This window comes from Leopardus geoffroyi, chromosome C1 (assembly GCF_018350155.1).
Source record: "Leopardus geoffroyi isolate Oge1 chromosome C1, O.geoffroyi_Oge1_pat1.0, whole genome shotgun sequence".
Lineage (NCBI taxonomy): Eukaryota > Metazoa > Chordata > Mammalia > Carnivora > Felidae > Leopardus > Leopardus geoffroyi.
Genome location: NC_059328.1, coordinates 9279048 through 9293896, shown reverse-complemented (window position 1 = coordinate 9293896; position 14849 = coordinate 9279048). Strand labels below are relative to the sequence as shown.

General features: G+C 44.7%; 2 long non-coding RNA genes across 2 annotated transcripts; both read right to left on the bottom strand.

The window, feature by feature from the left end:
- Positions 1–973: 973 nt before the first annotated feature.
- On the bottom strand, positions 974–5788 carry LOC123597200. The gene is made up of 2 exons (XR_006712026.1): positions 5672–5788; positions 974–1149 (listed from the first exon to the last, which is right to left on the bottom strand). It is a non-coding gene; the product is annotated as an uncharacterized LOC123597200 (long non-coding RNA).
- Positions 5789–6272: 484 nt separating this feature from the next.
- On the bottom strand, positions 6273–9140 carry LOC123597201. The gene is made up of 3 exons (XR_006712027.1): positions 9092–9140; positions 7574–7685; positions 6273–6633 (listed from the first exon to the last, which is right to left on the bottom strand). It is a non-coding gene; the product is annotated as an uncharacterized LOC123597201 (long non-coding RNA).
- Between the last annotated feature and the right edge of the window lie 5709 nt (positions 9141–14849).

The window sequence follows — 14849 nt, the reverse complement described above, 5'->3', positions numbered from 1 at the left end:
ACTAGGTTCTCTAGAGGCCTGAAGGCCAAGTGGACCAGAAGCATACACACACACACACACACACACACACACACACATACACACACACACCTTTCTATCTTCCATAGACAGTCCATCTATTCTCTAGAAGAACCCCCTAAAGTCTACAACAAGGCATTTGGGAAAAAATGATTACTAGCATGATTATGTATTCATTACAAATATTAAATAACAATAATTGGTGCCATTGCTTGAGAACTTAACAATACACCAAGCATTGCCCTAAGCGATTCACAGGCCCAGGCTCCATCCATCTTGTGGCTCTGCAGTGCTCTCTGGTCTGCTGGAGTGGACGAATTACTCTGGCTTCTATGCGGAGAATGGACCACAGGATGTGTATATGTGGGGAGGGGAGGGGATTTGATGGACATTCCCCACTTGCCTTAACCCACTCTCCTTGTCTCCATCCTACCCTGTTTCCTGGGAGGCTATCTCCATGGACTGTTTTAACAGACCCCCAACTGGCTTCCAGTTAGGTTCGGCCAGTGTGAGTTTTAGAATGGCTCCAAAAAGATTGGTCCACACAGTGGCAGGCGATCAGAGATTCCCCTGGCTCTCTCTCTGCTGGACTGTAGTGTGGCAGGTGCTGACCTTTTTTTTTTTTTTTTTTTTTTTACCAGAGGCCATGACTTGCATCAGGTGGCCCTTTCCAGTCTCTATAACTCTCATCCATTCCTAGGGATGATTACAGGATGCTACACTATCTCTAGTTGGTACCTCTGACCCACCCATAACTAATAAAAAAAGTCATAACCCTGCAATCAGGTCCTCTAAGTGTGCCATCTCTATCCTGCGGTGTCCCTGGCTGATACAGGGACAAGGAAGCTGTTCAGGAGGCTATCACAGTAATCCAGGTGGGTAGACTTCTAAGGTGGATTGGACGTGGGTAAAAGGGAAGTTTTAGAGTGGCTCCAAAAAGACTGGTCCACACAGCTGGAAGAATGGAATCATTTATTAATATGGGTAAAACCAAGGAAGAGGCAGGCTTGTGAAGGAAAAAAATCGTGATTTCCATTGTGGACATGTCAAATCTGGGATGCTTTCTAGACTTCCAAGCGAAGATGTTAAAAAGGCAGTTGGGGGTCCAGGTCTGGACTTCAGGGCACAGATCTAGGTTGGAGATATAAATGTAAGCATTATGAGTATCTAGATGCTATTTAAAGCCTTGGGACTCAATTAGATAACCAAGGATAGGGTGGATGGAGAAAGGAAGAGGTCTGATAGTGAGTCCTGAGGCTTTCCAACATTTGGAGGCCAGAAGGCGAGGAGCAACCAGCAAAGAAAACCTGACAGGAGCTGTCAGTGAAGCAAGAGAAAAACCAAGAAACAATTGGTTTCCTGGAAGTCAAGTGGAGAAAAAAAGTGCTTCAAGAATAAGAGAGTGATCAATAGTGAAGGATACTGCTGATTATTTTGGTTAGATGAGACTTCATAATGAAGATGAGGGTTGGCAAAGTGGAGTCAATGATAACCTTGAGGAAGGATGTTTGTTTGTTTTTTTAAGATTGTATTTTTAAGTAATACATGCACCCCACATGGGGGTTGAAGCTTGAACTCACTTCTCTGAGGTCCAGAGTAGCATGCTTTACCAATTGAGCCAGCCAGGTGCCCCCATAGATGGGGTCTTAGGTGCCCCCATAGATGAGGATAAAAACTTAACTAGAAAGGGCTCAGAGAAGAAAAGAAAAATTTTGGGTTCTATCCACAGCAGAGTAGCTGTATTGGACTTATCTGCCTGCCATAAATAACAGTAGAAATGGACAAAATATATGAAACATTTATCAGGCACTGAGCCACAGGCAACCAAAATCTATGACCCTTAAGAGAAGGAGAGCACACAAGGCTGAACTCCTCACTCACCTTGACTTTCCGCCTAGGGGTAATTTTCAAACTGTGGCACAGGGAAGTGGATTCCAAGCAGAGAGCTACAGTCTCACTGGGTGGAGAAAAGAGAGTTCAGAGTTTAGGGCTGCTAAGACAGCTAAATTTGGAGGGCAGATTACCAAAGGAGAGGAAACCACAGAGAAGGAACAGCAGAGATGGAGCCCCAACCTTTTTCATAGAGATTCCCTTCAGGTCTGTAGCTGAATCCTAAGATATGCATGTACACACAGGACAAGACTCCATAGTGCCTAACAGAAAATCTACTTGGAGACTGAAAGCTGAACAGAAATTTCAGAGGTCTTAATGCTAAAGCAATATTGGAGTTGTGGTCGGTCCAGAGAGGCAAGATCTCAGGAATACTCTTGAGAATTCCACTGAAAACGTAGGAATTCCAAGTTTACAGCTTGGAAGGGCTACACCATGCAAGTAAGGGCTTCACCCTAGGACTATGGGTAAAACTGAAATAGACACATTAACAAAGTCTAAAATCAGTTCTCACTAAGATCAAGACAGTCCTCCAGTTATTTAACTGCCTACCAGAAAAAATAAACCACTCTTCAGAGGATGATACCATAGTCTCCACAACATAACATCCAAAATGTCTAGCATACAATAAAAAATTAATAGACATGTAAAGAAGCAGGAAACGTGACCCATAGTCAAAAGAATAATCTATAGCCTCAAACTCAATATAATCCTGATGCTGAAACTGGCAGACAAAGACTAAAATATATAAATGTATTGAAGGATTTAATGGAAAAAGTGATCAAAACATTTTCACAAATGGGGAAATGCAGCATAGAAATGAAATATTTTAAATATTTTAAATATTTAAATTATTATTATTATTATTTAAATATTTTAAATATGTTAAATATTTTACATGGAAATACTTTAATATTTTAAACTGAATAAATATTTTAAACTGAAAAATGTAGTAGATGAAATGAATAATTCTTTGGAAGCACTTAATAGCATACTAGACATAGCAGAAGAATGGCTTTGTGAACTCAAAGACAGGTCAACAAAAATCACCCAAACTGAAGCACAGAGAAGAAAAAGGAATAATAAAATAAGACAGAACAGAGCATCCAAGAACTGTGCGACAATATTAAATGGGCTGATGTACTTGTATTTGTAGTTCCAAAATGAAAAGAGAAAGAAAATGGGACAGAGAAAATATTGCAAGAGATAACGGTCAAACATTTTCCAAAATGACTGATGGATATCAGCCCACAGATTCAAGATACTCAGTACATCCCAAGGAGGATAAATTTTTAAAAAGCATCACATCTAGATCATCATATCAAACTACTAACGTCCAAAGATCAAGAGAACATTCTTAAGAATCGGCTAAAGAAAAAAAGGACACATCACATTCAAGAGAATAACAATAAGAATAATGGCCAACTTCTAATCAGAAACATTGGAAGCCAAAAACTAATAGAATGACATCTTTATTTTTTTTAAGGGTTTCTTTTATTTATTTATTTTTGAGAGAGAGAGACAGTGTGAGTGGGGGGAGGGGCAGAGAGAGAGAGAGAGAGGGAGACACAGAATCCGAAGCAGGCTCCAGCCTCCGAGCTGTCAGCACCGAGCCTGACACAGGGCTCGAACCCACAGACCTCAAGATCATGACCTGAGCCAAAGTCGGATGCTTAACCGACTGAGCCACCCAGGTGTCCCTAGAATGACATCTTTAAGTGCTGAAAGAAAACTACCAGCCTAGAACTCTTTATCCACTGAAAATAACCTTCAAAACTCAAGGTAAAATAAAGACATTTGCAGGAAAACGAAAACAGATACTTTGTTGTCAGCAGAACGTCACTACAACAAATACAGAGGATACTTTCAGCTAAAAAGGAACGATCTCGGATAGAATCCTAGATCTGCAAGAAGAAACAAAAGAGCATCCGAAATGGTAAATATGGTAGGTGTTTACAAAAATTTATTTAAAAGACTATTGACTAGTTAAAACAAAAATATGAACTATGTACGATGATGTTTATAACAAGTGTACTGGTAAAATATATGACAACAGTAGCAAAAAAGAGAAGGAAAGGTGTAAATGGAATTATGTTGTTCAAAGTTTTTCATAATATGAGAAGTGATATTATTTTAAAGTGGTTGGTGGTAAGTTAAGGATGAATATTTTAATCTAAAGCAACACTGAAAAAAAAAAAAAAAAGAGGAGGTAGTTTAAAAGCCATGAAGATAGGGGGGCCTGGGTGGCTCAGTCGGTTAATCATCTGACTTCGGCTCAGGTCACGATCTCACAGTCCGTGAGTTCGAGCCCCGCGTCGGGGTCTGTGCTGACAGCTCGGAGCCTGGAGCCTGCTTCCGATTCTGTGTCTCTGTCTCTCTGACCCTCCCCCGTTCATGCTCTTTCTCTGTCTCAAAAAGAAATAACATTTAAAAAAAGCCATGAGGATAATGATGTGTAAACATGGGTTCATCAATTATAACAAATGTACCACTCTGGTGTGGGATGTTGACAGTGAGGGAGGTGCTTGGGAGCAGAAGGTAATATAGGAACTCTGTACTTTTTACTCACGTTTGCTGTGAATCTAAAACTACTCTAAAAAATAAAGTCATTTTCTTTTAAAGTTGAGAGAAGATAAAATGTAATTCTAAAGTGTACTCCAATCAAATTAAGAAAGGAAAGGGAAGGGGCATCTGGGTGGCTCAGTTGGATCCAACTCTTGGTTTTGGCTCAGATAGTGATCTCATGGTTTGTGAGTTTGAGCCCCGTGTAGGGCTCTGTGCTGACAACACAGAGCCTGCTTGGGATTCTCTCTCTCTTTCTCTCTGCCCCTCCCCACTCAGGCTCTCTTTCTCTCTCAAAATAAATAAATAAACTTAAAAAAAAAAAAAAAGGAAAAGGAAAAGCAAAGGAACAGAGAGAAAATGGAACAAATAGAAGACATGTAGAAAAACAGACTGAAACCCAACCACATCAGTAATTACATTAAATGTAAACAGACAAAATACTCAAAGTGAAAAACAGAGAGCATCCGTTTGGATACAAGAACAAAAACCAACCATATGCTCTTCATTAAATACATGGACACTGAAAGGAAGAAAGAAAAGTTGGGTTATGTTCATATGTGACAAAGAAGAGTTTGGGACAAAGATTATTTCCAGAGATAAAGGGGGTCATTGCATAACGGAAAAGAGTCAATTCAGCAAGTAGACATAATAATCCTAACTGTGCGCCATTGATAGTCTTAATAATATAGCTTCAATACATGAAGCAAAAGCTAACAGAACTAAAAGAAATCAGCAAACTCACAATAATAATTGGAGATGTTCACGCCTCTCTGAGATATTGACAGAAAACAGGCAGAAAGAATACAAATACAGAGGATTTGGAAAAGAGAATGGGAGGCGGTGGAGAGAGAAACCCTAATCTTCTGAGGAATTGCACTTTGGAGAGAGCAGAGACTTGAGGAGTGGCTGAATTGAGATACAGGATCAAGGGTAGAACCAAATGGAAGAAATGACAGCATGTTTGTATTTTGGTGAGGACACTCCAGGAGGGGTGGGAGTTGGTGATGCGGGACAATGAGTGGACTTGAGTAGGCAGGAAGGGATGTGGACACGAGGGGAAGAAGTGGCCCCTGAGGGGTCGGCCTGAGGGGTCAGGAGCATGGAGCTGGAGAAGTGGAGCTTTCCCCAAATGGTGTTGGTGTTGGCCACCGGGCCTTGTCCTATGGCCAGGCCTCCTGGGGATGGGCAGGATCCTCACCAGGCTCTCAGACTTGAGGTGCTCCTGTTCTCCAGATCTTTGTTCCAGGATAATCCAAGCTGGTCACAGAAAGCCACCCCACCACAAGAGGCTGCGACAAGAGCACTGCTTCTGTAACTTTCATGCATATATAAAATTAACATTATATATGAACATATATTAGCATTACGTACATATGTTTTAACATTCAGAGATTTGATTCCGCTTTTACAGATAACACATAAGGATGAAACTATACATATTTTTAAGTTTATTTATTTTGAGAGAGAGAAAGAGAGAGAGCGAGTGGGACAGGGGCAGAGAGAGGGTGAGAATCCCAAGCAGGCCCCACATCGGGCTCTGCACTGTCAGCACAGAGCCCAGTGCGGGGCCTGAACCCACAAACCACAAGATCGTGACCTGAAGGGAAGTCAGAGGCTTAACCCACTGAGCCATTCAAGCGTCCCAAGGATGAAAAGATTTTTATTTTTTATTTTTTTCAATATATGAAATTTATTGTCAAATTGGTTTCCATACAACACCCAGTGCTCCTCCCAAAAGGTGCCCTCCTCAATGCCCATCACCCACCCTCCCCTCCCTCCCACCCCCCATCAACCCTCAGTTTGTTCTCAGTTGAAAAGATTTTTAAAAGCAATTGACTCACAGAAAAGGAAACAGCTCCGAAACGTAATTTCTTACAAAAGACGTCCACATTAAAACTATAAGGAGATGCTCATTTCTCCCAAAATTGGCAAATATCAAAATACTTGCCAACACACTGCATTGGTAAGGGTGTGGGAAAATGCATCCTTGTTCCTGTCAATCTGTAAGTTAATATGAACTCTATAGAGGGTAGTTTGGCAATATGTATCAAAATTACAAATGCACAAAGGATCTAACAATTCCTCTTCTAGGACTTTAACTTTCATGTCAGGAAAGGTCTGTCCAAGGTGAGTCACTGCAGTTTTGTCCGTAAAAGATGACTGGAAACACCATAAGTGACCATCAGTAGAGGATTGGTTAAATAATTTATGGCACATCTGTACAATGAAAATCATGCTGCTACTCAAGAAAATTAGAAAGGTCCTTATGTGCTGATATGGACTGATAGCCACGTTGTATTATTATTTTTTTTAATGTTTATTTATTTTTGACAGGGAGAGAGAGACAGAGCATGAGTGGGGGAGGGGCAGAGAGAAAGGGAGAGAGAGAATCCGAAGCAGGCTCCAGGCTCCGAGCTGTCAGCACAGAGCCCGACGCGGGGCTCGAACTCACAGATTGCGAGATCATGACCTGAGCCCAAGTCGAACACTCAACCGACTGAGCCACCCAGGTGCCCCGCCAAGTTGTATTAAGAAAAAAAAAAAAAAAAAAAAAAAAAGCCAGGCAATAGTATGCTATAATTTTTGTAAAGAATAAAAATGAAAAGACCAAGCAAAATATATAGGTATATATGTCATTGCCTGGATAGATAAATAGATGATAGGTAGGTAGGTAGGTGGATAGATAGATAGGCAGGCAGTCTCTGTGTGTGTGTCTCCCTGGAAAAATACATAAGAAACCAGGGAGGGGAACTGGATTCTGAATGATAAGAGTGGGAGGGAGGAAAAATATAAGAAAGTACAAATAAAAACAAACACAGACGGCAGGAGACAGTGTGTAACTAACAGTACTCACATAGTCTACTTCCTGTTCCCTTTCTAAATACTAACTACATTTTCTCTTCTAGATAACAGTGTTTCAGAAATCCCGTCAAGAAAATTTGCAGGAACTTTAAATCCAGCAATGTGACCACAGACTAGGCTAAGGTGACAGGAGGTGAGCACTGGGTAAGTCTGCCGGTCACCTTTGCAAAGTACCCACTTTGTGCTTTAGACGGAAAGGCCACACTCTACTGCCGGTAGTTTACGACCAGTGACTCACCATTCCGGTTTTCAGTCTGTGGACGTACTTTCAGTATTATGAGTTATTGAATCAAAACACGAATACAGACCATTCTCTGTCGTCCTTTGTGAGGCCTCTCTTGATGAGATAACTAGATTAACAGGACAAAGCTGAGGGTCAAAGTGTGAGCCGGTAGGATGCCTCCTACCCCAATAATGTAATCGGCGTCACCTTTCTGAAATGAACTGAAGTCTGCCATTGAGGCACACGGGCACAGGCGGGCGTAAGGGAGACTTTGGGTCAGACCTGGCCACCAAGGCCTTGCTCTTCCCCTGTCCTGTTCCACGTGTGCATCGCCTGCCTCTCTGCGGGGGCTTTAAACACCCTGGGCAGCTGGCCGGAAGCCTTGATTTTGTTTGCTGTTGTTGCCCAATCTGATATTGGTGCTTAGCAAACCCAGCCAGGCTCCTGGAGCAAAACAGATGGCTTTCTTCCCCCTTCTGATCTCCAGGGGTCTTCAGTGGAGAAGCTCCCAAGATTTCATGGCCAACTAGACTTGAACTAACCTTCCTTAAGGCTGACAGCTCACCTCAGCACCCTCCTTCCCTCTATGCCTTCTGCTTCTGCAGCAACACGGAGCCTACGAGCCCTGCATTCTTTCTGTGGGAGTCTTCCCTGCCTTCTTGACTGTTCCTCACCCCTCCTCTCATCCCAGTGTGTTCCCACAGAACTCCGAAACTAAGCAGATTCATGACCCCACAAACCAAGGTTGAATATCTGATAGCAATCTGCCCTTCATCCAAGAGACTCCCGAGCACCAAGGACTTCATTCAGAGGCGTGAATCTCCATGGTGACTTTTATGGCCACACGAGGGATCCAGGAGGGCCTGGGCAGAGGAGCCTCGCCAGGTGGCGACTCTGTCCACACTCTGGTACCCACCACCGTGCAGCTGGTTCAGCTCTATCCGGCACAGGGAAGGGCATCGTGCCCCTAGGTACCACCTTCAGCCACCCTTCTGCAGTCCAGCCCTCTTGATGGGTTTGGGAGTGCCCTGAGCTATTACAAAGGATTATGTCCACATGCACAGTCAGGTGGGGTCACCATCATGGGACACAGCTAGTTTCTATCGGGCTGGACAGGGAGCAGACGATGTGCTGGCCAAGAAGGATGAAGGCCGCTCCCCAGCCCGAGCCAGGTGCACATTCCTTGAACAGGGTTTTTCACACTAAGTCCCTGGCCTGTGTTCCCTGAGGGCTCAGGAGCTGGCCACTTCCAAAAGCGTTTCGCGTTTCTGGGTAACAGCCACCAGTGGATTGTCCGGTCATCTGCTTCCACTCTGTCCAGTCTGGCGGCCACCAGCTACCTGTGCCTACCGAAACGTGCCTAGCCTGAATGGAGATACTCTGGAAGCATAAAACATACACCAGATTTTGGAGATGTAGTGCAAAATAAGAATGCAAAACATCTCATTAATCCTTGTCTATACTGGTTACACACTGAATGGCAATATTTTGGACAGGAGTTAAACATATTGTTAAAATTAATTCGGGGGGCACCTGGGTGGCTCGGTTAAGCATCCGACTTCAGCTCAGGTCATGATCTCGCGGTTCGTGAGTTCGAGCCCCACGTCAGGCTCTGTGCTGACAGTGCAGACTCTCTCTCTCTCTCTCTCTCTCTCTCTCTCTCTCTCTGTTCCCCTACCCCCACTTGCTCCCTCCCTCTCTCTCAAAAATAAACATTAAAAGAAAAGTGCGGTCAAGACCCATAGGTTGCAAGTGACCTTCGTAAGCAAATGGACCTCTGAACAGACTTACGCAAAGCCCGGTGCCTCGAGTGATGTCCTCAGGACCTGGCATCCCTTCACCTCTGGGGTGAGCCTCTCTCCATTTTTGCTTCACTCTGGGGCTGGCCCTACAGACATGTTGGTTCCTGCCAGCTCCAGACTCAAGCCCAGCGGAAAGCAAGCATCTCCCCCTGCTGACTTCTGCTCAACTCCCTGGATTCACCCTGATTGGACCACGTGTCCGTTCCAGAATTGGTCCCTGTATCCAGAGATAGGATTGCACCGATTGGCAAATGGATTATATACATATACAAACAGTCACCAGGAAGAGTAGGTTGGGTGGCTGGCCAGGATGGAGTTCACGCGTCTCCCACAGGGGCTGGAGCCTCTCTCGAGCTGCAAGGGCAGAGAGTGGGTGAGAGATGGTTCCCCGAAAGGAAGGCAGGGTCTACTTCCAGAAGAAGGGAGAACTGATATCTGGTCAGGCAACAAGGGCGAATGTCCAATCTACAAAGTGCCATGACCTCGTCCTTCCCTTCTGGTCCCATACCCCCAAAGTACTGGGTTGGTTCTTTTTTTGTGTCTGTTCTTTTGCCTGGACTATCTCCATGGTTCCCTAAGGAAACTTCTGTCTCTCACCATGTGTGTTAGTAGTATGCTCATGTTGCTGGCCCAGTAGTATTCCATTCTTATGTTATACTGCATTTTAAAATATTTACTTCTTAAAGTTTACTCTTGAGAGAGAGAGACAGTACACGCAGGCACACACAAGCGGAGGAGGAGCAGAGAGAGAGGAGAGAGAATCCCCAGCAGGCTCCACACTGTCATTGTGGAGCCTGACGCGGGGCTCAAACCCACGAAACGTGAGATCACGACCTGAGCCGAAACCAAGAGTCGGATACTTAAAAGACTGAGCCACCCAGGCGCCCTGCATTTCTTTAAATCCATTCACCTATTGAAGGACGTTTTTGGTTATTCCAATGAACCATTTGTGTATAAGTCCTCGTGTGGACGTACTTCCATTTCTCTTGAGTAGACAACTCGTAGAACGGATGGGTCGGACGGTGAGTGTGCTTAACTCTTCGAGAAACTTCCAAGCTGTTTTCCAAACTGGTTTGACTGTTTTGCATTCCCACCAGCCATGTAGGAGAATTCCATGTGTTCCACACCTTGCCAATACTTGCTACCGTCAGATGTTTTGACTTCAACGTTTCTACAGGCGTGTAGTGGTATTTCATTGTGGTTGTGATCGGCAGTTCTCTGCATGTGAGACTGCACATTTTGCATGTACTTTTGGGCCCTCTGTATATTTCTTTTGTGAAGTGTTTGTTGAAATGTTTGCTTAATTTCAATTGGGTTACATGACTCACTGAGTTTATTTGCTAAAGAACTGTTAAGAAATTTTGCATCTGTGTTGAGGGATATTGGTCTTTAGTTTTCTTTTGTTGTAAGACCGCTGTCTGGTTTTGGTGTCAGAGTAATAAAATGATTTGGAAGTGATTTCTGTTTTCTGAAAGGGTTTGTATAGGACTGATATTAATTTCTCCTCAAATGTTTGTTTGAATTCACAAATGAAGCCTTCTGGGCCTAGACTATTCTTTGTGGGAAGGTTTTTAATTACAAATTTTCTTTGATAGATACAGGGCTATTCAGATGTCCTATTTCTTCTGTCAATTTTGGTGATTTGTTTCTTTTTTTTTCTTTTTTCTTTTAGAGAGAGAGAAGAGAGAGAAGAGGAGAGGAGAGGAGAGAGAGAAAGGGAGAGAATGAGAGAATCCTAAAGCAGGCTCCATGCAGGGTTCAATCCCAGAATTCTGGGATCATGACCTGAGCTGAAATCAAAAGTCAGATGCTCAATCGACTAAGCCACCCAGATGCCTGGTAATTTGTATCTTTTAAGAAATGTGCCCATTTTGGGGCGTCTGGGTGGCTCGGTCGGTTAAGCATCCAACTTCAGCTCAGGTCATGATCTCACAGTCCGTGAGTTCGAGCCCCGCGTCGGGCTCTATGCTGACAGCTCAGAGCCTGGAGCCCGTTTCAGATTCTGTGTCTCCCTCTCTCTCTGCCCCTCCCCTGTTCATGCTCTGTCTCTCTCTGTCTCAAAAATAAATAAATGTTAATAAAAAAAATTAAATAAAATAAATGTGCCCATTTTATCTGAGTTATCAGATTTAAAAGCAAAAAGTTATCCATAATATCCCCTTGTTACCCTTTAAATGTCTATAGAATCTGTGATGATGTCCCTCTTTTCTTTCTTCAGTGTGGAGTATTGTGTGTGTGTGTTGGGGGGGAGGGTAGCGATGGGGTAGAAAGAACTAAAATCTAATTCTCCAGAGTAGAAAATCAGTAGATTAACACCTCTGATGGGAAGAAATCAAGAATAGGTTAGAAACACGTGGTAGATACTAGAAGAAAATGGAAAAGAGTTGAAAGTGGATGGGATTAGTGAATGGTGGGGCAAGGTGGGCCGAGGACTGAAAACCAGTTAATTCCAAACTAGAACAAAGTTCCACTCCAGGGTCCTTTCGTTCTGTATCTCACCTCTTTCATTTGCCTTTCCCTCCCCCAGTTTAGGCTGCACCTGAAGTGTGCTCTGTGCTCCCAGCCTGCTGTGAACTCCTCTCACCAGCACCATTGGAAGTCTTAGTTCAGTCCCGTCTCCCTGGTTGTCTGACCCAGTTTCTACCCCATCTTTGGGGATGGCAGACCTAGACATCCCCAAGGATCCTGACCTTGGGCCAATGGTGTATCGAATGTACTTGAAACTCCGAGGATTCCCCTCCTCAATATAGCAAAAGTATCTTTAGTAATAATCATGAATGAAACAAATAATAGTAACCAGAAATGCTGTGAAAAATCTTAAGCTTCTAAAAAAGTGGTGATTTATTTATTTATTTATTTATTTAGAGGGAGAGAGAGAACCTCAAGCAGGCTCCTTGTTGTCAGTGCAGAGCCTGACCTGGGGCTCAGACTCACAAACCATGAGCTCATGACCCGAGCTGAAATCAGGAGTCGGATGCTTAACTGACGGAGCCACTCAGGCACCCCAATTTTATTGAACTTTTAAAAGATGTTAGTAAAAATTAAATAAGTATTAAAGTACAAAGAAGGGCATAACTAGTTAATCTTTTAATATGTAGTTTATCTTTACTCAATGGCTTGAATTTTTATTTTTGGTTATAGATCTCTATGGCAGATGTTGTTTCTTAAATACTTGCCCCGTAGTAAGCGCATTTTCATTAAATCAACACATCAGCATCATTTCCATAATCCAATCAACTCCCGTGACTGCCAGCGCTGCTCACGGGCAAGCCACTCTCTCCAGCTCTGAACTGCCCTCTATCTGCTTAATAGGTCACTGACCTCTCAAACCTGAGAAGACAGTCAGGCATTCATTTAGCATCCAACACATATCGAAGAGTCAGTAAATGGACCAGCCACAAACATCCAGCTCTTATGATACTTCCCCATCTTGGTAATCACATCACCGGTTATCTGGTTACTTCTGCCGGCCGGCCGGAAACCTAGGAACTATCCTTGATCGCTCTTTTCCCCTCACCCTCTACATTAGATCCATCCCTCCGTCTTCTCTGTTTTTCCTCAAAAGTCTATCCCGTCTATACGCTTCTATCTCCACTGCCCCCACCATTTCTTACCTGGACTAGTGCAACAGTCTTCCACTCTGGACTCCTTCTATCCAGGCTCCATTCTGCAGCCTGAGAGCATTTTTTTTTTTTTTAATTAACCTATTTTTTACAAAAAATTTTTAACATTTATTTTTGAGAGACAGAGCGTGAGCAGGGGAGGGACAGAGAGAGAGAGAGAGAGAGAGGGAGACACGGAATCCGAAGCAGGCTCCAGGCTCTGAGCTGTCAGCCCAGAGCCCGACGCGGGGCTCGAACTCCCGGACCGCGAGATCGTGACTTAAGCCGAAGTCGGATGCTGAACTGACTGGGCCACCCAGGTACCCCATTAATTAATCTATTTTTTAGAGAGGGTTTTGAGAGAGAGGGGCGGGGGAGGCAGGGAGAGAAAGAGAAAGAGAGAGAGAGAGAGAGAGAGAGAGAGAGAGAGAGAGAATCTTAAGCAGGCTCCATGCTCAGTGCAGAGCCCAACATGGGGCTTGATCCCAAGACCCTGGGATCATGACCTGAGCAGAAATCAAGAGTTGGACGCTCAACCGACGGAGCCACCCAGGTGCCCCGCCCCACTAGAGAGGCATTTTTTTAGATGCCAGTTTTGCAGTGAAATCTTCTGCTGAAAACTTTTGCCCATATAGTTTGCAAAGTCCAGCGTGGCCTGGCCCCCGGCCACCTCTCTCCAGCTTCAGCTCACTGCGCTCCAGTCTGTCCAGAGGTCCTGGACCTCAAATGTGCTCCTACGTCCAGAACTTCATACGAGCGCCGCTCTTTCCTCTGCACCACTAGTTTTCAGCCCTCTGGACCCCGGCCACCTGCCTCTTCCCCAGTGAAGTCTTCCGTGCCCCACCCTGAGGTCCACTAGCCCAGGAGGGCGGTGAGAGTGTCCCCCTACTCATCCCATATCCCCGGCACCCAGTACGGAGCCTGGACCCAGGCGGATACTCGTGACAAGGGTGGCCAGTGTCTCCCGGTTGTTGGAGGGGCAGAGGTCGGGAGCTGTGCTGTCTGGGCACACACAGGGCACACACTGGGCACACACAGGGACGGGTGGTTCTGCAGACAAACCACCAGACAGAATGGAGTTGCCTTTCTGTGGGCTGGGCCAAACTTCCCAGAAGTCTCCGTGTACCCCTGAAGTTAAGTGTCTTAGGAAAACGCACGCCAAAGGCAGGACTCCCCTCCCCACCCCCTAGAGTCCCGGGAGTCGATCTCAGCACCTCCCACCCCCCTTCCCTCCGGGGCTCAGTAGCCCAGGGCTTCCAAGGGTCAACTTGGTCTAGATGCGTACCTTCCCTCCAAGGCAAAAATGTACCCATGACTTTTTCGTGTTTTTGAGGCAGCCCAGAATAAGCAGGAGGTGTGAAGTTTTATTACCCCCTGGGAACTATTGACACTGGGCGTGCTGCTCTGGCCGGGGCTGTGGGAGGACATGGGCGGGCTCCTTGGAGCGACGAGTGGGTGGCCTGGCTCCCAGCTCCCAGGGGAAGGGACACAGCTGTGTAGGGCTATTATTGTTCCAGCACCAAATCCTTCCAAAGCTCCAACTGGATTGCTTGGAGGCAGCCTAATGAAGGCTGCTGTTTTCTTCTTCTTTCCTCTGTTTGTTTACTTTCAACACTTGCCACCTTCCAGGGGAGTATGGTGTAAGTTAGCAGTCGCTCCTCTGGCCATTTGAAGATGTGGGTCAGAGCTCTCTGACACACACAAAAATAAGTAAGACCATACAGGGTTTGGTTAATATAGTCTATGAACTTAAACTTCTACCTACCTAAGGAGGTATGTTTGTAGGTGTGCACCTGTCTTTACAGGCCTGAAGGGAGAGTATACTTTCGTTTCCTAGGCTTATGGAACATTTATAAAAATTGATCAAGGACTTGGACAAAAAGAAAA